This window comes from Delphinapterus leucas, chromosome 11, assembly GCF_059928025.1.
Source record: "Delphinapterus leucas isolate spDelLeu-1000000601 "Yukka" chromosome 11, BTC_Dleu_Yukka2, whole genome shotgun sequence".
NCBI classification, from domain to species: domain Eukaryota; kingdom Metazoa; phylum Chordata; class Mammalia; order Artiodactyla; family Monodontidae; genus Delphinapterus; species Delphinapterus leucas.
Window position 1 is genome coordinate 98088487 of NC_143139.1, and position 25016 is coordinate 98113502.

General features: G+C 47.3%; 1 long non-coding RNA gene across 1 annotated transcript in view; it reads right to left on the minus strand.

The window, feature by feature from the left end:
* Positions 1-1976: 1976 nt before the first annotated feature.
* The window catches only part of LOC111186311 (uncharacterized), a 63390-nt gene continuing 40350 nt past the window's right edge, over positions 1977-25016 (minus strand). The window contains exon 4 of the long non-coding RNA XR_002647808.2: positions 1977-24504. This is a non-coding gene — a long non-coding RNA (uncharacterized LOC111186311). The remainder of the gene's footprint in view (positions 24505-25016) is intronic.

Genomic DNA, 25016 nt, shown 5'->3' on the forward strand with positions numbered 1-25016 from the left:
TGTCAATCTCACGAAATTGTATAGGAGTGAATAAAGTCATGTGTATAAAGAGCCCAGCCCTGCCTGGCACCTAGTCACAGCTCTTAAAATGAGCTAAGAAAATAGAGATGCCCAGAGCAATGCTTTCAAAACGTTTTGAAATTATGCCTTGCTCTTTATTCCCTGTAATTGCCACGTAGAGAGTTTAAAAATTCTTAGTCATGTTGGCTCTGATCTCCCTTCCCAGCCCACTGGCACATCAAAGGGGTGGGCTGAGCACAGGGCTGTGAATGGTGAAGGTTAAGACGAAGAAGCACACGCCCAGCTCCCAGGCACTGTGAGCCACGCTCTGCCGCCTCCCGATAAAGGCACCAGTGACTCAGTCGGGAGTAAAGCAGTGGCTGCAAACACGTCTTCCCAGAAAGGATGATCATCTTTTGTTCTAAGACTTGACTCACAGGCCCCGCGGTATTTGCCTCTATAATTCTTTTTTTTTTTTTTTGCGGTACGCGGGCCTCTCACTGCTGCTGCGGCCTCTCCCGTTGCGGAGCACAGGCTCCGGACGCGCAGGCTCAGCGGCCATGGCTCACGGGACCAGCCGCTCTGCGGCGTGTGGGATCTTCCCAGACCGGGCCACGAACCCGTGTCCCCTGCATCGGCAGGCGGACTCTCAAGCACTGCGCCACCAGGGAAGCCCTGCCTCTATAACTCTTAATGGTAGCTTTGCAAAGAATCAGACAGGGAGAAAGTGGTGGAACCTTGACACTCCCGGGAGGAAGCCTGGGCCAGCCCACTGGGGATGGAATAGCATGTGGAACCGTTGGCCAGTAGTCCAGTCTAGGCCTGAGAGGCGGGAGAGAGACAGACGAAGTCAGCAAAGCTGCCTGCTCACCCCGGGGCTGCATGCCGCCGACGCATGAGAAGATTCCAAGAATGGAAGAACCACCCCGCTGAGCTGTAGGAAAAAGGAATGGCTGTTTTGAGCCCCTGACTTTTGGGGTCATTTGTTAGCCAGAGCTGACTGAGGCACTCAGCTCCCCTGAGAACACCCTCGTGCCTCGGTCCTCCCTCCCTGAGAGCAGCCAGGTCTGGCCATGGCCAGGGCAGGACAGGCAGAGGGGCCTCACTGGAGGGTTGTCTGTGCCTTGTAGATGAATGTGGAGTCGTTTTTCCCGTAGATAAAGAGAATTCGCAGTTAAGAGAGTTCCTTCCAGGGCTCCCCTGGTGGCACAGTCGTTAAGAATCCACCCGCCAATGCAGGAGACACGGGTTCAAGCCCTGGTCCAGGAAGATCCCACATGCCACGGAGCAACTAAGCCCGTGCGCCACAACTACTGAGCCTGCACTCCAGAGCCCGCGAGCCACAACTACTGAGCCCACGCGCCACAACTACTGAAGCCCACGCACTGCAATGAAGAGTAGCCCCCACTTGTTGCAACTAGAGAAAGCCCATGCGCAGCAACGAAGACCCAATGCAGCCAAAAATAAATAAATTAAATAAATAAAAATTAAAAAAAAAAAAAAGAAAGTTCCTTCCAGAACATGGATTGGCAGAGGGTTGGGTGGTCAGACAAGCCAGGAGGTTGTTGAACTAGTCTAGGCAAGACTTGATGAGGTCCTTACACATGATGGGGACCTTACGGCTGATGGGGGCCTTACAGATGTTGGGGTCCTTACACACGATGGGGACCTTACAGATGTTGGGATCCTTACAGATGGTGGGGTCCTTACAGATGGTGGGGTCCTTACACTAAGACTCTAAAAGTAAGAGGGAAGGATGGGGAGAGGTGAAAGACACCACGTTGTCACAGAGCTGGGGACAGACTGGCCAGGGAGCAGGTAGGGGAGGGGCGTTGGGAACCTTCAGGCCAGGGCGCCCGGGTGGCTGTGGAGTAGTTCGGGAAGACAAGGGCTCTGGAAAGAGCCCTCTCCAGGGAGGACGGTGAGGATGACAAGCTGATACCAGCTGTCTCAAGCGGCCCCCACTGTGGCCCTCAGGCCCTGGGAGTCAGTTCGGTTTGATGCTGTGTGGCCCCCTCTCCACCTAGAGCAGAGTCTGTCTCTAAGGAGATGCTGTTAATTTGGCTGAGACATATTAATTGGTATTTAAAAGCACTTACTATGCACCAGGCATACTCTAGCACTTTATATATATTTACTCATTTTAATCTTCAGATGGAATACTACTCAGCTTTAAAAAAAAAGAACAAAATAACGCCATTTGCAGCCACATGGATGGACCTAGAGATGATCATACTAAGTGAAGTGAGTCAGACAGAGAAAGCCAAATGCCATATGCTATCACTTACATGTGGAATCTAAAATATGACATAAACTGAACTTATCTATGAAATAGAAACAGACTCACAGACATAGAGAACAGACTTGTGGTTGCCAAGGGGGAGGTGGGTGGGGGAGGGAAGGATTGGGCGTTTGGGATTAGCAGATGCAAACTACTACACATAGAATGGATAAACGACAAGGTCCTACCGTATAGCACACAGAACTATATTCGATATCCTATCATAAGCCATAATGGAAAAGACTATATTAAAATAGAACGTATAGATATGTATCACTTTGCATACAGCAGAAATTAAACAACATTGTAAATCGACTCTACTTCAATAAAAAGAAATCCTCAAATGAACTCGGTGAGGATGATACTATCATTATCCCCACTTTGCAAATGAAGAGGCTGAGGCACAGAGAGGTTAGGTGAATTGCCCACCGTTCCAAATCTAGCGAGAGGCAGAGCCGCGATCCAACCCAGACTTTCGGCCCCCAGAGCAGGCTTCTCCCCTTCGGCACTGTTGACATCGACTGTTCTCTGTGGGGGGCCGTCCAGTGCACTGTAGGTCATGGAGCAGCATTCCTGGTGTCCACCCCCTATGTGCCTGTAGCACCCTCTGCCCAGTTGTGACAACCAAAGATGTGTCCAGACCCTGTACATGTCCCCTGGGGGGCAGAATGGCCCCAGGTTGAGAGCTCTGCTCCAGAATCGTCTCTGTTTTTCTTTCTTTCTTCAAGCCCCTTCCGTGGAGGAGAAGAGGGAAATGCCCTTCTGCCTTAAAGAGGATTCGCAACTGAGGAAGTCCACTCAAGCAGAGGGACTGGAGGAGGGGCCGGCAAACCAGCCAAATACTCACAGGATTCAGGAAACAAAGGTTTGAATGTGTGCGGTGCTACCCAAGGTCGCAACTTCTTGAGTAAGATAACCCACTGCACTTGAACTTTTTAGAGGCTGAAGGTAACTTCCCAGGATACAGAGGCAACCTCTGAGGATTCCTCTCTTGGAAGTATTTGCACAGATGGTTTATGATGCAGAATAATATCTGCTTTGCTGCAGCTGTAAAAGAGGGGCCCCCTCGTCCACATCTGGCTGAGGTCTCTCTCCAGCAGTCAGGAGAGGTTGTTTCAAAGCTGCGTACAGATGTGGTACCACCTCACGCCGATCAGAATGCCCATCATTAAAAAGGCTACAGGGAAAAATTGCTGGAGAAAAGGGAACCCTCCTACACTGTTGGTGGGAATGGAAGTTGGTGCAGCCACTACAGAAAACAGTAAGGAGGCTCCTCAGAAAACTAAAAATAGAATTACCATATGATCCAGCAATCCCACTCCTGGGCATAGATCCAGACAAAACTATAATTCAAAAAGATACATGTGCCCCTATGTTCATAGCAGCACTATTCACAATAGCCAAGACGTGGAAACAACCTAAGTGTCCATCAACAGATGAATGGATAAAGAAGGTGTGGTACGTACATACAATGGAATACTACTCAGCCATGAAAAAGAATGAAATGATGCCATTTGCAGCGACATGGCTGCAACTAGAGATTATCATACTAAGTGATGTAAGTCAGAAAGAGAAAGACAAATGCCACATGATGTCACTTCCATGTGGAATCTAAAATACAACACAAATGAACCTATCTACGAAACAGAAACAGACTCACAGACATACAGAACAGACTTGTGGTTGCCAAGGGGGTGGGAGTTGGGGGAGGGCTGGAGGGGGAGTTTGGGATTAGCAGATGCAAACTATTATATATAGAATGGATGGACAACAAGGTCTTGCTGTATAGCACAAGGAGCTATATTCAAATATCCTGTGATAAACCATAACGGAAAAGAATATTTTAAAAAGAATGTATAGATATGTGTAACTGAATCACTTTGCTGTACAGCAGAAATTAACACAACATTGTAAATCAACTATACTTCAATGAAAAAAACAAACAAACAAAAAAGCTACATACTGGGACTCTCTTAGCACTAACAGGAGAGGGGAAGAGACAAGGCTGGAGGCTCCGAGCATCTAATAAGGAAAGGAGACAGTACAGAGGAACACTGATACACTGAATGCGGCTCACGAAGTGTTTTGCATTGACGGTGGTCAACAAATACTGGTTAAGTGAACAAGACAGGAATTCAGGGACATAGGTCCCCAGGTCCGAGCGGAGCCTGCAGCACTGACCGATCGCCCAGCCACACCTCCGAGCCACCCACGAGTCTTGTTATGCTGGGGACAGGTGTGTGCAGAGTCTGAGCTGGGGATGGACTTCCACGTCAGTGAGTGGACCTTCATTTCTGTATTCCCTCTTCCCGCCTAGGAACAGCTAGTTCCAAGATGTCTTTGTCACCTGTCACTGCTGCATTGCAGGACTCAGCAAGTATGACAAAAAGCATGTAAAATACCTCATTTATCATTTCTATGTGGATTACACATTGAATGGATAATATTTTAGGTGTACTGGGTTAGATAAGATAAAGATTGGGACTTCCCTGGTGGTCCAGTGGTTAAGACTCCACGCTTCCACTGCAGAGCGCAAGGATTTGATCCCTGGCCGGGGAGCTAAGATCCCGCATGCCGCGTGGGGCAGCCAAAAAAAATAAATAAATAAGATAAAGGTTAACATTATTTTAACCTGATTGTTCCTTTCTTGATGTGGCTCCCAGAGAGTTTTAGGTGGCCCACAGGGCTCATGTTACATTTCCGCAGGACGGCGCAGGTACAGAGGGTTCAGCCCAGCTGTACAAATCTTTCTGACCTGTTTTCGGCCAAAATTTACTTACAGAGGACAAAACCTCTCCTGCCCTCCCCCCTCAACACATTAAGGCTAAAGGCAAGCAGAGAGGACTAATTAGCAAGTCTGATGGTCAGAATTTTTATATTTCATCTGTCAACTTGAATAATTTGTTTGCACTCTGCTCTCCCTGAGAACTGTTTGCATTTCCGGAATGGGCAGCTCTCTTAGGGACTTCTGCCCCATTGGGTTTTTGTAGGTTTGACCTTGCAAACAAGTTAACAAAAGCTTATCACTCACAACAAAAGTGGAAACAATAGAAAAACAACAACAAAAGTGGAAAGAGTGCCCAAGCAAGTAAGTGATTTTCCTACTGGTTCTTTCTATGGATATAGTAACCTCTTTGGTTCCAGTGGTCAAGCATATGCACACACACACATCCCTCCATTGGAGAAATATGTGAAATTCATACTTTCAGTAGTAATTTATGCACCGATTTTTTTTTTTTAGTTTGCATCAAAATGCACTGCCCTGCAAAACTTGGGTCCTAATCAATAAAACTAAAGTCCAGTTCCAGTAAAATCTATGGCTGCTAATTAAAATCACCTTAATCGAAACAAAAATACCTCTTGATTCTTCTAGCCATTACAGACGGATTATTTCATTTTAATTTATCCTAAAGCTGGATCTTACTTGCTGCCAATGATTTTGCGGGACCGTTGAGTGATCTGGTTTCCTTGGACACACACACACACACACACACACACACACGCACACCAGTACCCTCACACACAGCGGGTGGACTCCCAGAGCTCGGGCAGGGAGGTGTCTCTGGGGATTTGCTTCTGACGACATCACTTTACACTTTCTGATGGGACTTGTTCACTGGGTGTAGAGGCCTAGAGGTAGAGTCTGGGCCAGGCACAAAGTCTGAGTCAGCAAAAAGCAAGCTCGTGGCAAGGAAAACCACACCAACAAACAGATCTAGAGACAATGCTGTGTAGACAGGGCAGCACCGGTTCTGTCCTGCCTCTGCCTTTGCCTCTAACTCACTGGTGACCTTGGACCCGTCCCTAACTCTGGAACTGCTTCCTTTCCCAGACAGCAGGAGAGCTGGTCTAGAGGACCCATTGGATCCCTGCAAGCACAAATACTGTATGTTTGCTTCCTTCTCATTCAGTCAACAAGTAAACGCCTACTGTGTACCAGGCATTGAAGGTACTCAGACATTGCTGACATGTGGGTAACACAGAGCTGGAGAGGCAGACCTGCAACACTTGGCCACCACACAGAGTCTAAGGACAACAATGGAACTTGAGCAGAGGGAAGAGGAGGCAGGAGCTGGGTAAAGAAGGGGGTAAAGTGCCCCAGGCAGTGAGAGCCACAGCTTCTTCCAGGACGGCCTCCTGGGATCCTGAAAGCCTAGCACGGTGCCTAGCACAGATTAGGTCTCATAAATATGTTAAATAAGTGACTATAAAGTCCCAGAGGCAAGAAACAACATGGTGAGTTCAGGGAGGTACAAATTGTTTTGCTAGGCTGGGGGAAGGGGGGAAATGGCTTATACGGGAGGGATGGGGATGAGATAAGAAGTAAACAGGAGTCAAATCTGGAAGTTTTGTACACCAAGCTAAGGAACATGTATTTGATTTTAATCACTAATGAATGGTTCAAACAGGGTGTGACGCACTCAGAAAGACACTGGTGAAATACCGGCTTTATTTCTTCTTTTGGTTACGAAGGCTCTCTGGGCATAACAGTTTCTTTATCGAGAGGACTTTAATTACAAATTGTTTAAAGGATTATTCATGTTTTCTATCTCTTCTCCTGTCAATTTTGATAAGTTGTATATTTCTAGGAATTTTTCTATTTTTTTCCTAATTTATTGGCATTTTGTTCATAATATCCTCTATGATCCTGTTTTCATCCCTAACATTAGGGATTTGTCCCTTTCTCCTTTTTCCCTTTTCAATATCACCAGGGGTTCATCAACATCATTGGTCTTTTCCAAGGTGCACCTTTGGCTTTGTTGGCCATCACTAATATGTGTTTATTTTCTATTTTGTTACTTTCTACTCTCATCTTTATTTTTCCCTTCCTTCAATGGGGGGAGGGCAGATTAATTTGTTCTTTTTTTTTTCCTAATTTGATAACATAGCTTATCTCATTGCTTTTCAGCCTTTCTTCTTTTCTAAGATATGCATTTGAGGTTATAAATTTCCCTTGGAGCATAGCTTTAGCTGCATCCCACAAATTGGATAATATTGTCTTCAGTATCATTCAATTCAAAATATCCAGGTCAAAATATCATTTCAATATCACTCCATTCACTTTTCCATCACTCTTTCTTCTTTGGCTCATGGGTCATTTAGAAATGCAGATCTTAATTTCAAAGTAAGTAGAGATATTTTAGTTATCTTTACGTTATTGACTTCTCTCTTAATTGTGTCATTATCAAAGAACACATTCTGTATGAATTCAATCCTTAGACATTTGTTGAGACTTATTTTATGGACCAGCACGTTGTCTACTTTTAGAAGTACTCCTACGTGTGCTTGAAAAAAAGGTGTATTCTGTAATTATTTGGTACAGAATTTGATATATATCAATTAAATCAAGTTTTTAAATCACTGTAATGTTAATGTGTCAACTTGGCTGGGCCATAGTGCTCAGATATTTGGTCAAATATTATCCTATATGTGAGGGTGTTTTGGAGTGAGATTAACATTTAAATCAGTGGACTTTGAGTAAAGCAGATTGCTCTCCAATCAGTTGAAGGCTTGAATAGAACAAAAGACTGACCTCCCTGAGCAAGAGGGAATTCTGCCAGCAGATGGATTTCAACTTAAACTGCATCACCGGCCCCTCCCTGAGTCTCCATCCTGACAACCTATCCTTCAAAATTTGGACTTGTCAGCCTCCATAACCACATTAGCCAATTCATTAAAGTAAATCTTTCTCAGAGAGAGAGAGAGCGAGAGAGAGATATCCTATTGGTTCTGTTTCTCTCTAGAACCTAACACAATCATGTTGTTCAATTTACTGTACACTTACTGATTTTTTTGGGTCTGTTTGTTCTGTCAGTTACTTAGAGAAATGTGTTAAAATATTTTTGCTTTGATTATGAATTTGTTTATTTCTCTTTGTATTTCTGTTGATTTTTGCTTTATATATTTTGAGACCATTTTATTAGATGTATACAAATGTAGAATTATTGTATCTTCTTGGTAAGTTAAATCTTTTTATCATTATGAAGTGTCCCTCTTTGTTTATGGTAATGCAGCTTGCCTTAATGTCTTTGTCTGATATTAGTACACTTACACCAGTTTTCTTTGGGTTAGAGTTTACTGGTACACCTTTTTCCATCCTTTTACTTTCAAACTTTGCATATTCTGCTCTTTTTTTATGATTCTTTTTTTTTTTTTTTTTGGTATGCGGGCCTCTCACTGTTGTGGCCTCTCCTGTTAAGGAGCACAGGCTCTGGACGCGCAGGCTCAGCGGCCATGGCTCATGGGCCCAGCCGCTCTGCAGCATGTGGGATCCTCCCGGACCGGGGCACGAACCTGTGTCCCCTGCAATGGCAAGCGGACTCTCAACCACTGTGCCACCAGGGAAGCCCTTTTTATGATTCTTGAAAGCAACATATAGTTGGGTTTTATTTTCTTATTCAGGTTGACAGTTTTTGCTTTTAATTGGAGCATCTAGTCCATTTACATTTAGTGTATTTACTGATATATTTAGATTTAAATCTACCATCTTACTATTTTCTCTAATTTTACCATCCTTTTATATCCTTTTCCTCTCCTTTCTTGCCTTCTTTTCTATTAGTTGAATATTTTATTATCCCAACTTTCCCAATTAGCTTGTTACTGATACCATTTTTCCTATTCTTTTAGTGATTACTCTAGAGATTACTGCATACATTCTTGATGTATTGAAGCCTAGCATAAACTGGTATGTTTGCCACTTCCCAGGCAATACAGGGTGTCAGAACATTTCAATTCCATTCTCCCAATCCCAAATACTATGATATCTTTATTGCATGAGATTTATGTACAAATTTTCTGTTTTCATTCCTTTCTACATCTCTGACCTTCTCTCTGCTCGAATAATACTTTTAGTATTTTCTTTAATATTTGCTGCTGACAGATTAGCTCAGTTTTTGTATGTCTGAAAATGTCTTTATTTCACCATCATTCTTTTTTTTTTTTTTTTTTTTTGTGGTACGCGGGCCTCTCACTGTTGTGGCCTCTCCCGCTGTGGAGCACAGGCTCCGGACACGCAGGCTCAGCAGCCATGGCTCACGGGCCCAGCCGCTCCACGGTATGTGGGATCTTCCCGGACCAGGGCATGAACCTGTGTCCCCTGTATCGGCAGGCGGACTCTCAACAACTGCGCCACCAGGGAAGCCCTCACCATCATTCTTGAAGGATATTTTCAATGATATTAAATTTTAGACTAGCATTTATTTTCTTTTAGCACCTTAGAAATAAATCCTATTGTCTTCTGGTTTTCATTGTTTCTGTTGAGAAGTCAGTTGTTGTTACTTCTCTTTGAGAAATCCTTTGTGTTCTGAATTTTTCTTGATACGCCTGGATATGGTTTTCTTCCTGCTGTAGAATTTCTTTTTGTTATATATATCTCATTCTTTTGACTCTCCATCCTTTATTCTGGATATTTTCTTGTGACATTTTTCAATTCAACAACTCTCTCTTTAGCAATGTCCATTCTGCTGTTAAACCCTTTTATTTTTAATTCTGGTTATTGTATAGACAACATAGAATTTGGTCTATTGTCAGGCACAGAATTTCAATTTGGTTCTTTTTTATAGTTTCTAGTGATCTGCCATAACACTCATTTTTCTTAAGACTTCAAACATATTAAAAACATGGTTATTTTGGGGGCTTCCCTGGTGGTGCAGTGGTTGAGAGCCCGCCTGCCGATGCAGGGGACACGGATTTGTGCCCCGGTCTGGGAAGATCCCACATGCTGCGGAGCGGCTGGGCCCGTGAGCCATGGCCGCTGAGCCTGCGCATACAGGCTCCGCAACGGGAGAGGCCACAACAGTGAGAGGCCCGCGTACCGCAAAAAAAAAAACCATGGTTATTTTTAAAGTTTATGTCTGTTCTTTCCATTAACTAGAAGCTTTGTGAATCTGCTTTTACTGTTTATTGTTTCTCCTGGGTTTTGATCATATGGTCTTATTTTCTTGATGCTCTCTTATTTTTGATTGTCAGACTCGATCATTCTATATGAAAAAATTATAGAAATAATTTGAGGGCTAAAATGATATATTCCTCCACAGAGGATCTACTTTTGCTTCTGGTAGGCACCAAGGGCCTCTAGAAATCCCAGGTTGCCTTAATCCAATTATAGGGATTAAGATTATTTGAAGTTTAGTAGTGAGAATGGGAGCAGGAGATGGATTTGAAAACCCATCTGTTCTCTCTGCTAAGTACCAGAGATCAGAGCAAAACCAGCAGTCCAAGGCCCCATGGACCAATACCAGCAGCCTGGACACATATACCCCCCATCAAAGCGGCATTGTAGAGAAAGTGCTGTTTACTTGGCCCACCCCTTTTCGGCACGATAATCCTGTCCAACCATATGTAGAAAATAATATGTGAATGGAGTCTTTAATCCTAGGCTTTGTGAGATGACAAAAGGATTTTCTCAGAATGACTGAATCCAAACTCTGAAAAGAAACCTGTAAACATTTCTTCACAAACCCATGAACAATAGTCTCACTGAAGAATCATCAATGAGCCTTCATTATTTCATCCAAAGAAAATGCCCATCTACTCTGCCCCAAGCTCTTCAGTGCCTTCATACACACACACACACACACACACACACACACACACACACAAACACACACACACACTCGATGCATATGTTCTAATACTAGAACGTTCACTTCTTGTTTTAGAACCAAGATTATCCAGCTCGGAAAATTCTAAGTCCTCGTTCATGCCTTTAGGCAAAGCACGCTCTTTAAGAACAGAACCTTCCAGTGAGCACTCAAGCCCCTCCACAGTCCTGCCTGGTGAGGGCTGCGGCCCTGCTCGATGCCAAGGGGCCTCATTCTCCCTTAACCCGCAGGGTCCGTTTACATGCTTAGGACTCTGCTGTCTGGGTCACTGTTCTCCAGGCCAGTCCTGCTCTTTCCACAGCTGTGCTCTCTCAGCATTCTCAGACAGCAGTGCCATAGCAGAAGGGGAGCTATTTGAATGCTACTGGCAGTAGTAATCTCTTCTTGCTTGTGGACAAGATGCAACAGGCCCCCCCATACTCATGCCCTGAATATGGCCAAATGTCATCATTCACCCTGAGGGACACTGCTGAATATCTTTGCAGGATCTCAGGTGCCAGTGACCAGCTAACTTGTCCTCCATATCGTGGAGGCTATGGGCAGAGTTAGAAGAGGTGGGATGCAGGCATTTCATCATTTTCACAGGTTTTAAGAGACAGAGCAAGACAGATCATTGGAAAAGGCTGAGTGAGCAGGAACTTTCTCCCCCCGCCAGCTCCTACATGCACCTCCAGACTCAGCTCAGGCACCTCTCTTCCGTCGAGCTTCCTAATCTACTGCCCCTGTGCTTGTCTCTGGCCCCATCATAACTTGTCTGTTTGTAAGTCCGTCTCCCCAGCTTGGCCGCGCCTCCAGGGCAGGGGCACGTCTGGTTCAGTGAGTGTCCCCCAAACCAGAACTGGGGTGGCATAGCAGATGCTCACAAGCCCCGCCAACGAGCGTATGGGGCCACATGCGCACCCCCGTGTGGCACAGTGACACTGACCAAACCAGCTCTGTCTCTCTTCCGTGACAGGGGGTCTGGACTAGGGGTCGGCCCGAGAGGCTCTCCTAAGGTGCCTCATGGGGCAGGAAGCTGGCGGGGAGCCTCCCAGAGTGCGGGCAGCCCTCAGGGCTCCCCCAGGGAAGGGGAGCCGCACTCTCCTCCCTCCATGGGGCTCTCACCCTCGGGGACGCAGCCACCCTGGTACAGCTCCCTAGAGGGGGGCTTCAGGGCCTGAGCTTGGTGGAAGGGCAGGAGTGATGTGCAACCACCCGAGCCGCACTCCAGGCCTGGAAGCTCATCCCCTTTCTCCTCCGCACTTGGACTTTGGAGTGAGACTCACGCCTCATCTTACGGGAGAACAGCGGCCGACAGCAGGAGCACAGGTGTGTGGGTGGTGCTTCCCAAATTACCCGACTGCAAGCACCTGTGCAGAAGCCTGGGTGGGGGGCGGGGATGGGGCGGCAGGGGCAAGCACTCAGGTTATGAGAAGCAGAAGGGTTTCTGCCCCAAACAGTGCCAGGAGCCACAGGTTGGATGGGACTCAGGGGGTCACAGAGCCCACCCTCCCCGTGTGTGATGAATCGTTCCTCACTAAACGGTCACCCAGGCCTTGCTGAGCGCCTCCTGAGACAGCCCACGGGGTGGCTGGGGCTCTGCCATTTGCATCGGATGCCAAAGCTTTTCATTCCGCCATCAGGCCCTGGCACATCGGCCCAGGAGAGGCTGGAGCAAAGAAGACGGTGTTTCGTGGCCAGGTTTTGATAACGGGGGTTGGGAGGGAAGGAGAGGTTCCTGGAGGGGGAGAAGGGGGAGGTAAGAGAAGGGCATCTCAGGGGCCCCCGGCCCAGGACAGACTTTGCCCAATCCCTCTCCTTCCGGGGTCCAGGTCCGCCTCAACCTATGGATGGCCGCTGCTTTCTGGAGGTGAGGCGCGAGGAGGGGGGCGTTCTGCTTTGTCCGCGAGGGCAGGAAGAGGGGCTTATGATGGACGGAAACATCTTCCTGCTGCATAGTGACTATTCTTGACATTTTACTAAAATCTTACAAAGTATTTTCACGTGAATTAACACATTTGATCCTCACAACAACCCCACTGCAGAGGCAGGGAGGACCTCACGCCCACCTCCCCACCACTGCACACACACGTGCACCACTTTAGGGATGAAGAAACTGAGGCTAAAGACATGGCTGTAGAGGGAAGCTTCCCGGCCTCGCAGTGGCTGTAACGAAGGCACCTGCACCTCCGCCGTGGGGGGCACCCTGAATGCCCCCCACGGCCGCTGCTTACTCAGCTCTCCTCACCTATTAACGTTGGTCAGAGCTCAACCCTCACTGGCTGATGGAGGAGAATTTAATGAAGAGATTTTATGTGAAGGTGTGGGCAGGGCTAAGAAAACCCAGCAAGGGCCAGGAAAGTACCTGGGACCAGCCAGAGTGGGATGTCATTGCCACCCCCCAACAAGAGTGAAGGGAGCAGAAACTGGAACCCCAGGATCTGTGGCGGGGAGAAGGGGGTGCCCCAGGAGCTGGGGTCTCTGGCAGAGGAAAGCCACCAGGCTCGCCCTCTGCAAACCCACAGGGGCTCATAGGTGGCCAGATTTAGCAAATGAAGATACAGGATGCCGAGATAAATTTGAATATCAGATTAATGAATAACTTTTTGTATAAGTACATCCCAAAGATTCCATGGGGTATACTGATACTAAAAATGTTTTTGCTTATCTAAAATTCAAAACTAACCGGGCATCCTGTATTTTATCTGGCAACGATAACAGGGAAGGAGCCGGGGAATAAATACCCAGACCTCTCTCTCCTCCCAGTACCTCCCATTGGCCCAACCAAAGTGGAAACCCAGTGGAAAGAGAGCTGGTTTGATGAAGTCTGTAGAGATCAGCACCTAAGGGCCCAGGGAAGAAGGAGAAGCTGGGGGGTGGGGCTGGGGGAGCAGCAGGGACCTGCTCACACAGCATATTGTAAGGAGAGAAGCTGCTCAAACCCAGCTCGTGACAGCGACCCAAGAGGGTGGGTAGAATGGTGAAGACGCCCATCCCATAGCAACTCGCCAAGCGTCCTGGCAGCCCACTTAGCTGCTCTGACCTCAGTTCCCTAATCAATAGAAGGGGGAGTTATTAGACAAGATTTATTTCTAAGATCCCTTCTAACGTTAAAATTCTTTGACTTGTAAATGACAACAAAAGAAATATGTGCTCTACTGTTTAAAAAAAATCTTACTGCACAGCAGCCCAGGACCCTCGTGCAGAGAATCCAACCAGCCTGGCCCCAAGACAGATGCATGACCAGGACTCCAGGGTGCTGACCAGAAGTGGAATCCTACCCAGGACCCTCTGTTTAAGAATGAAAGAAAGTATGGGAATGTCAAATGGTGGAACCACTATGGAAAACAGTATGGTGGTTCCTCAAAAAATTAAACACAGAATTACCACACGATCCAGTAATGCCGCTTATGGGCATACACCCAAAAGAATTGAAAGCAGGGACTCAGTTATTTGTATGCCCATGTCCATAACAGCATTATTTACAATCGCCAAAAGGTGGAAACAACCCAAGTGTCCATCAACAGATGAATGAATAAACAAAATGTGGTCCTTACATACGATGGAATATTACTTGGCTTCTAAAAGGAAGGGAACTTTGACTCATACTACGACATGGATGAACCTTGAGGATATTATGCTTGGTGAAATAAGCAGCCACTAAAGACAAACATCGTATGATTCCACTTATGTGAGGTCCCTAGAGTAGTCACATTCATAGAGACAGAAAGTAGAATGGTGGTTGCCAAGGGCCAGGGCGAGAGCGGGTGAGGAGTTAGTGTTTAATGGGGACAGAGTTTCAGTTTAAGAAGATGAAACAGTCCTGGAGATGGATGGTGGTGATGGTTGCACAGCAATGTGAAGGGACTGAATCATACATTTAAAAATGGTTAAAATGGTAAATTTGATGTTATGTGTATTTTACCACATTTTGTAAAGGATGAAAAAAAATGTATCTTCTAGTTTAGAACAGTTTCTATCTAAAGCATTAAACTGGAGGACCTTAACCTTAAGTTAGGGTTAACCTTAAGTTAATTAAACTTAACCTTAAGTTAATTAAACTTAAAATCTTTTTGCACAGCAAAGGAAACGCCAACAAAATGAAAAGACAACCTACCGAATGGGAGAAAATATTTGCAAATAATATGAAGATAAGGGGTGAATATCCAACATATATAAACAACTCATATAACTCAACATCAAAAAAACCCAAACAACCCAATTAAAAAATGGGCAGAAGATCTGAATAGATATTTTTCAAAAGAGGAAATGCAGACGGCCAACAGGCACATGAACAGATGCTCGACATCACTAATCAACAGGGCAATGCAAATCAAACCCACAATGAGATATCACCTCACCCCTGTCAGAACGGCTATCATCAAAAAGAACACAAATACCAAATGCTGGAGAGGCTGTGGAGAAAAGGGAACCCTCGTACACTGTCGCTGGGAATGTAAATTGGTGCAACTACTGTGGAAAACAGTATGGATGGAGGTTTCTAAAACACTAAAAATAGAACTCCCATATGACCCAGCAAGTCCACTCCTGGATATATATCTGAAAGTAACGAAAACACTAATTTGAAGAGATACATGCACCCCAGTGTTCATAGCCTTATTTACAATTGCCAAGATATTGAAGCAACCTACGTGTCCATCAACAGATGAGTGGATAAAGAGGATGTAGTACATATATGCAATGGAATACTACTCAGCCATGAAAAAGAATGAAATTCTGCCATTTGCAACAATGTGGATGGACCTAGAGGGTATTATGCTTAGTGAAATAAGTCAGACAGAGAAAGACAAATACTGTATTATATCACTTATATATGGAATCTAAAAAATACAACAAACTAGTGAATATAACAAAAAAGAAGCAGACTCACAGATACAGAGAAGAAACTAGTGGTTACCAGCGTGGGGTGGGGGACAATATAGGGATCGGGGGGTGGGAGGTACAAACTATTGGGTGTAAGAGAGGCTCAAGGACGTATTGTACAACACAGGGAACATAGCCAATATTCTGTAATAACTGTAAATGGAAATAAACTTTAAAAATTGTATAAAAAAGAAAAAATCTTTTTGAATAAAAACAAAAAGTTAAACTGGAAAAAGGATTTTAGCCCACCAAGGAGTAGTCTTCAGTTATCTGGAAAATTCATTTGTAGCAAAAGCAGCGTTTTCTCATGATGTTGGATAACAGTGGTTTTATTGCAACTAGATCACCTTCATTAAAAATGTTTTGAAACATTAATTATAAAAATCAAGTGGTATGGAGGGCCCTGTAGTGTCTTCATCACAGGACCCTCACATGTTAGTATGATCAATGCCTAGATTTTGTGACACTAAGAACAAATAGCCCATAGGTATTTCCTTTCAGATCTTTGTTTTTGGAGTCTAGTTGATTTACAGTGTTGTGTTAGTTTCTGCTGTGCAGCAAAGTGATTCAGTTATATATGTACATGCCTCCACTCTTTTTTAGATTCTTTTCCCATATAGGGCATTACAGAGTATTGAGTAGAGCTCCCTGTGCTGTACAGCAGGTCCTTATTAGTTATCTGTTTTATATATAGTAGTGTGTATATGTCAATCCCAGTCTCCCAGTTTATCCCTCCACCCTTCCTCCTTGGTAACCGTACGTTTGTTTTCTACATCCGTGACTCTGTGTGTTTCTGTTTTGTAACTAGTTTCGTTTGTACCATTGTTTTAGATTCCACATATAAGCACTGTCATATGGTATTTGTCTTTCTCTGTCTGACTCACTTCACTGAGTATGACAATATCTAGGTCCATCCATGTCGCTGCAAATGGCATTATTTCATTCTTTCTTATGGCTAATAGTCCATTGTATATATGTACCACATCTTCTTTATCCATTCCTTCATCTCCTTTCAGATCTTTACATGTAACTTGTCTTCCGGATACATTATTCTTCTCTTCCCAGATCTTTCCAGAAAAGTAGGGAGTTCAGATTGACTTTCATTAATTTTCATGCCCACCTCAGTGGAGAGAGAGTGATCTTTTTTTTAAAAATTTTTTTGGCCGTGCCACGCAACATGCGGGATCTAAGTTCCTCCACCAGGGATCAAACCCATGCCCCCTGCAGTGGAAGCACGGAGTCTTAACCACTGGACCGCCTGGGTAATGTGTCTGTTCATTTCGAAGAGTGAAGAGTCAGCCCTTCCCCCTCTTCCGGAGCACCGTCATGTCCTTCTCTGGGAGGTGGGGAAGTCTTAGCACGGGCTGAAAACAATTTCACAGAATCCCTACAGGCCCGCTGTGCAGGGCAGAGCAGGGCACACACAGGTGAGGAAGAACTGGCTCCTGCCTCTGAGAAATTTCTAATCTGGTGATGGATAAGGCTCGCATGCAATAACAATTAAACAGGGGAGACCCTTTCGCTCATACCCCGTCAGGGGAATTTAAGGAAAAAAAGAGACGTATCCAGCTAAAGGGCTCGGGACAGGGCTCACAACTTCATAAGAGAACATATATGAATGAACACGTGAGAAGTAGCTCAATATCACTAACCATCAGGGAAATGCAAATGCAGATCACAGTGAGACACGTCCACACACACACGACAACGGCTACAAGTTTTATTTAATTGTAAAACCCAATACCAAGAGTTGGAAAGAACGTAGCAGAACTGAATCACTCACACATTGCAGATTCACATGGCAGTTTCACAAGCGAAAACATCTGTCAAAACTCATCAAAGCTTATGGAAATGGGTTCAGCTTATTGTACATAAATTATACTGCAATAAGGTAATTATTTTAAAAATTTATAAAGCCACAGTGCAAAAGGAGAAGAAAAGCAAACGTCAATACAGTTGTTTAACAGCTATTCAGATATAAATGATATACCCCAAACTGCACATATTAACTGCACATATATTTAATGTATATAATTTGATGAGTTTGGAGAGAGAGAAGGGAGGGAGGAAAGGAGGGAAAGGAAGGAAGGAAGGAAGGGAGGAAGGAAGGGAGGAAGGAAGGGAGGGAGGGAGGGAGGGAGGGAGGGAGGACAGACTCCCTTCCTGGATTGCAGACAGCTGCCATGAAAGGACACAGCAAGAAGGCAGCCGTCTGTAAGCCAGGAAGAGAACCCAACCTTGCTCGTACCCTGATCTCACGCTTGCAGCTTCCAGAACTGTGAGAAATAAACGTGTTATTTAAGCCCCCCAGGCTGTGGTATTTGGTTATGGCGGCCTGAGGAGACAAATCCAGGCTGTTGACCTTTACCCCCTCTACCCACCCCCAAGCTGCTCTCCTGCTCAGCCACTGTCCTTCAGCTCCCACCCAGACCACCCACTGAGGGTGCAGGGGCTAAGGGCGCCGGTTCCAAAGCCAGTGGGTGTATTGATGCCCCTTGACTTTCGCCTCACTGTGCACATTGTGTGACTCTGACTTCCCTCCAGGCCTGACTTCTCTGGCCATGGGACAGGTCCCCATGACAGCCCAGTGAGCGCCTCCCACACCCCAGACTCCCTAACTCAACCCTCCCCAGTCTCCCAGGTCCTTGCAGTCGCTCAGGCTGCAAAGCATGGTGTCCTCACAACGCCTCTCTCATTCGCACATCCAATCTATCAGACTTCTGCCTGAGGGACCTCAAGGTGTGGCCTCCGCTCTTACCTTCCCCAGCTTCCCCACCAGGGAGCGCGCCCACCTCACTCTCCATCCTGCAGGGCCCGCCGGGAGGAAGGCTCCGTCAGGGGACAGGTGGTCAAGCCTAGTGGTCCTGGGCCAGCCCCCTGCTGCCCCACCCCACGCCCCCACACCACACATCCCCGCTGCCTGGGGAGAAACCCCCCACCCTTCCTTCTCTTGCTAATTCCTGGTTGGCCTTCAAGACTCAGGTCTGGTGTCACTTTCTTCCAGAAGCTTTCCTTAATTAAACGAGGTATTTAATCAAACATTTGTTGAGCACCTAGCGCGTACAGTACTGGGGGACATTTCAAAGGCCTCAGAGCTGGACCTGCCCAGTCCCAAGGATTCAGGTTCGTCCCACGGATTCAGGAGCTCGGGATGTGGATCCCTGGGCAGCAGGTGTCTCGTGAGAGACCCCCTTTGTGTACCCCTGCCACCTGTGCTTTGAGCAAAGCTCGTCTAGAGGTAAGAGCGGCTAAGTCTGAGCACTGTGCCATGGGGTTGTACTCATACTGTCTCCTCTAATGATCAGGTACCATTATTATTCCCATTTTATACGATGAAAAAGCTGGGGCTCAAGAGGGTTCCTTGCTCCAAGTCAGCCAGCTGGTAAGGGACAGAGCCTCTTACAGCTAAAAAGGATTTCAGGGACCACGTAACCCAGGGGTTCTCCACCCACTGCATCAGAACCACCCGGGAGCTTCAAAACACATTTCTCCTAGAGATTCTGATTCAACCAGCGTGGATGTCCTCTCTACCCAGGGCACCCTCAGGCATGGCCAGAATCGAGAACCACTGACTAATCCAACTCTTTGACTCTACAGGTAGGGAAACTAAGGTTTGGAGAGCCCAGATGATGTTTCCAGGTCACACACAAATTTGACAGACCTAGGATTAAAATGGAGGTTTTTCTGACACCGCATCCGATGTTCTTTCCAACGTGCCGGTGTTTTCCCAACAACTTTACCCCTTTGAGGGAGGATAATGTGGGCTTCTCCAACTAAAGACATTAGACGCTCAAAAACGTGGCCAACTTTCTAGTCAATGTGACCCCAGGCAGGGGACACTGCAGAGCAATCCCCCCACCCTGGCACAAGGAATCTCTACCCCCCAGGAGAAGGAGACAAAAGAGGTCTTTCTCCCCAAGGAAAAAACCCAAACTACTCTCCGGCGCCATCTAGTGACACGGAGAGGTGTGTGTCAGAGCTTTCGGAAGCCGGGAAGGACAAACTGGCTCGGTTCAACACAACTGGAGCTTTGGACATAGAAGTCCTCAGGTGAGAGTCTCCGCAGTGGAGGTGGCCACAGAATTGTCACCAGGGAGGTGAGAGCTGAGGAAAGGTAGGAATTTACATTAAAACAAAGCACTTTACTGAGAAGGGATAAAGACAATTAGGTATGGCAGTTCTTCAAAAAATTAAACATAGAATTACCATATGACCCAGCAATCCCATTCCTGGGTATGCACACAAAAGACCTGAAAGTAGGGCATCATGCAGGTATTGGAACCCCATGTTCACAGCAGCTCTAGTCACAATAGCCCAAAGGTGGAAACAACCCGGGTGTCCATCGACACATGAGTGGGTAAACAAAATGTGGTCTGTACATAAGACGGAATATTATTCAGCCTTAAAAAGGAAGGAGATTCTGCAGTAGGCTACATCATGGCTGAACCTCAAAGACAGTATGCTCAGTGAAATAATCCAGAGATGAAAGGACAAATACTGTGTGATCCCACTGTACGAGGCACCTAGGGCAGTCATATTCATGGGGACGGAACGTAAACAATAGAATGGTAGTTACCAGGGGCTGAGGGAGCGGGAAATTACGGGGAGTTATTGTTTAGTGAACATCGAGTTTCAGTTTGGGAAGATGAAAAAGTTCTGCAGATGGATGGTGGTCATGGCTGCACAACGAGAACGGACTTAACACCCCTGAGCTGTGCACTCAGAAAAAGGTTAAAATGGGGAATTTTATGTTACGTATGTTTTAGCACAATAGAGGAGAGAGAGAGAGAGAAAGAGAGAGAGTTAGGTGTCAGGCTCCAAGTGCTGGGTGAGACTGAATTGAGCAGCGCGGCCCAGAACAGGGAAGGCATTCGCTCCTCACTCACTCATTCATTCAACCACCAGCAAATACTGACACCGCCACATGCCAAGAATCATTCCAGGCACTGCAAACCCGGTATCGAAACCAAGGGGATGAAACTCCCCACCATGCTGGAGCCTACAGTCTAATGACAACAACCAGATAAGCAAGTAAATACCTCAAGTGACAGATGGTGATTCTGCTGGAGAAAAGAGCAGGGCCGACGCAGGGGCCAGGCCAGGGCTGGTGGTTGAAGGAGAAGGAAGGGAAGGGTTTTCTGACATGAGGACATTTGACAAAGGATCTTGAAGACAGTGGGCTGCATCTAGGCAAACGGACTCAAGCGCACGGGCCCTGGAGGGGACCCTGCTCTGGGTGCTGGGGTGGGGATGGGGGAGGAGTGGCCAGAGGGGCAGAGAGGTGGCCGGGGCCAGATCCTGCAGGGCCTTGGGCCCTCGTGAGGCCTGTGGTTTTCCCCACAAATGAGCATGGGAGCCACGGGGCGCGGGAGTTTGGGCAGAGCAGGGTGTGAACAGGATCATGCGGGCTCCCGTGGGAGAAGAGACTAGCGGGTGACACAGGTGGAGAGGAAGGCCGGGGTGAGGCCGCTGCAGAAATCCAGGCCAGAGGCAATGGAAGCTTGACCAGGGAGGCCTGGTAGAGAGAGCCGACGAAGGGTGGTCCGAGTGTGGGTCAGGAGCCATGGGATTTCCCGGTGGCGTGGACACGGGTAAGAGGAGGAGAGGAGTGAAGGGTGACTCCAAAGTGTTTGGCTTCTGTCCCGAGTGCCTGGAGGGGGAGGGGCTGTCCACTTAGTGAGACAGGAAAGAGGTGCGGGTTTGGGGAGAGAAGCAACCGAATGACGCTCTGGGACATACTCGGCCTGAGATGGCTGTGCGATGTCCTCGGGGAGAGGCGGAGGAGACACGAGTGGGGTGTCTGGGGACCAGAAGCCATGATGTGACACAGGGAGTGCATGCAGATGCACGGGAAGGAGCCCCCTGCGTGCAGAGGTGGGAGAGATGGGGGGGCTGCACAGAGGGGCCTGAGAAGGAGAACGGCGTGTCCTAGACAGCGAGAAGAAAGCCTTTGCAGGAGGAGAGAGTGCTCGCTTTGAGCGCGGTCAGCCGAGTCAAATGCTGCTGACGGGTCAAGGTGATTAGGACTGAGAACTGACCATTGACCATCCAGCAACGTGCAGGCCACTGACCTTGACAAGTTAGACCTTGGCAAATGAGAACTGGAGTAGGAAGTTCTAGTTTTGTCATTCCCGTGTCCTTGAGGACCCGGATTCTTGTGGGGAAGAAGAGATGCACGTGCAACCTAGAAGAGGTTAAGGAGAACCGCTGCAGAGCCAGGACCTCCCACGTGAGCCGTATCACCAGGTGGCCAACTAGGAGGTGAGGAAGCATCTCTTCATAGAAATATTCCAACCAATAAGAGAAAGCAGGGAGAGGATATCACCGTTTTGCAGCACCCCATGTACTGGTGGACCTCAGCATGAACAACTGCCGACATCACCAAGAGGGAGGCAACCAGACATTATGATCCCCTCTGATTAAAAGAAAAAAAAAAAAAAAGGCACCAGCATTAAGAGTCCTGCCAGGGACTTCCCTGGCGGTCCAGGGGTTAAGACTTTGTGCTTGCATTGCAGGGGGGTATGGGTTCGATCCCTGGTCGGGGAACTAAGCTCCCACAGGCCACGTGGCACAGCCAAAAAAACTAAAAAAAAAAAAAAGAGTCCTGCCAAAGGAAGGCAACACAGGCTTCCAGTGCCAGCGTGCAGGAAACACAGCAGACAGAGGAGCAAGCTAAACTGCACCATGAGGATGCAATTAGAAGGATCCAGACAGCAGGAGATGCTACAGGTCAAACAGCCCCCATCCCCAGCAGATACGCTGTTAAGGGAAAAAATACTTTTAAAAAGCATGGAGATGAAACATAGATGAAAAGAATTGAAACACATATTAAAAATTTTAACTACACAAAAGTTAACTGTAGTGTCCAGGGATACATACTTGAGTGCTATCAAGAAACACGAGGAAGTGATTATTGTAAAAGTCAGGCTAACTGAACCCCAACCCTTGCGGGGGGAAGGGCGGGGGCTGGGATTGTGACAGGCTCACGGCGGGGCTTCTGGAATAGTTGCAGAGTTCTATTTGGGTGTTATTTGTTTTTAAGCGTTTATTAAGGTGCACATTTGTTTTGTGTTTCTTCCTGTATACGGCCCCCTTAGGGGGCATTTTGGAAACATGAAAAAGTTCCAGAAACGGATAGGGGCGATGGTTGTACAACAATGTGAATGTACTTAATGCCACTGCAGTGTGCACTTAAAAATGGTCAAAATGGTAAATTTGATGCCATATATATTTTATCATAATAAAAAAGAGGGGATAGCGTTACCCAGACAACTATTCAGAGCCCTCTTAGACCGAAGCTGTTGTTTTGTTCTGAGTTCACGGGAACATTTTATTCTCCGTTTTTGTTTTTTCCCTTCTTAATAGTCACGGGCCCCATCTTCCGCACGAGGATCACCTACGGAGTTTGCTAATGCAGGTTTCTGGGCCCTTCTCAACACAGATGCGGTCAGCCCATAGGTCACCCTTTGAGAAAGACCCTTGCAGACCCTCTGGTCCGCTGCAGGCAATTGGCCAAGTCACGTGAGCCAATGCCTAGGCCTACTTTCCTTCCTAGGAAGCTGTCCTCACACTTAGGGTGACAGCGTGGAATTGCTTCGTGCAGAAGCACGTGACTTGGGCTCTGTCCTTCCATAACTGCTCTGAAGGTCCATTCATTCCTGCGTTCGTTCATTCAACAAGCCTCAGCACCTACTTCGCGCGGGGCCTGTGGCTTGGCTGCCCGCAGCCAATCGGAGTGCGCAGGCCAGGGTCCCACCTCCCCCTCCTGAAGTCCCCGTGGGAGCCAGAACAGCCGCCTGTGTCCTGCCCGAAGACAGGAGCTCCAGAGCACTCCCGTTTCCCATTCGGTGCGACACATTCCTTCCAAACACCGGACGGCTGGCCTGGCAGGCTCCTCGGGCCGGCCTCCCTGCCCTCCTGTTCCCAGGGTCTCTCTTGCCCTCCAGGCTGCTGTCACCTGAGGACAAGTCAGGCTAACAGCCCCAGTCAGCTGGCTGGGACCGGACTCCGCAGAGGTCCTGCCAGCCCTGCAGCTCCCACACTGGGCCCTGGGAGACCTGGTCTCGCCTTTGCCCCACCCCCAGAGCTCTCCTCCCAGGGACGACCCTTCTTGTCCCTCCTCCCCTGGGGGTGTGCCTCCTCTCTGTGCCCCCAACCAGGCATCCCTGGATTTCTGACACCCCTGGGACCTGGGAGGGGGCCACAATGTTCCCCCTTAGAATGTGAGAGCCAGACAAGAGCCTGTTACTGTGAAATGAAAGCATTTCACCATCTGCCCGTCAGGGTCTTTGCCAGCTGATCGATGCTAAGTGAGCACTTACTGTGTACACTTTGGGAATACAAAGACTAAGGTGGCTTGGCTTTGAGAAGTGAAGAATGCACGTTAGCGGAGCCAGCCAGCTAATAATTCCAGCAGGGATACGGGGGCCAAACCAGTAGCTGTGACCTCGGAGAGGCAGCCTGTCTACTGGGTTCTGGGCCGGACTCCTAAGGCCTGTGGCCTGGGTCCAGATCTTCACTCTGCGTCCGACCAGCCGTGCGGCTGGGGCAGGTCACTTAGCCTGTCCTGCCGCAGTTTCCTGATCCAAGTAACAGGAAAGACATCAAGTGGCTTGGTGCACTGTTGCATTACGTCGACTAACGCAGATAAAGGATTTAGAACGTGGTGGTCCTAGGGCCTCACAGAGTGGGTGTTGGCTGTCATCATATCGTCATCGTCACTGGCATCACTGTTGGCACTGTCACCACCCTCAGGATCTGGAGGCAAGGGGAGCATCAGTGGGCTGGGGATCTTTCACAGAGGTGGGTCTTGAGTTAGAGCTCAAAGCAGAGGGACCTGGCTGCGTGCCTACACCATTAACACTTACATGGCCCTTCCTCTGTTCTTTACACACATTACAGAGGGTTTACTAAGAAAGAGTGGGAATTGGGTGCCAGTCAAACAAAAAGTTGTGCATGGAAATACAGAAAAGGGTTCAGGGATGTTTACGAGCCCATAGAGTATAGACGGAGTTAAGGATTGGCATTCCAGTAGAAGCGCCTGCCAGTTTTTCTCGTGCCGGCTTTCTAGAAGGAGTGACATGATGGGACGCCCCTTCTCACCCCCAGCCTCGCTCTTCTACCCCTGCCCCCTGCCCCCACTTCCACAGGCTCTCAGTGGACTGACTGTTCAGGCCTTAACCACTCTGGAGAGCTATTATGATCTATCAGGTGAAGAAAATCATTCACCTTTCAAAGTGGTGTGTGTGATTTTCACCATTGACTGTAAC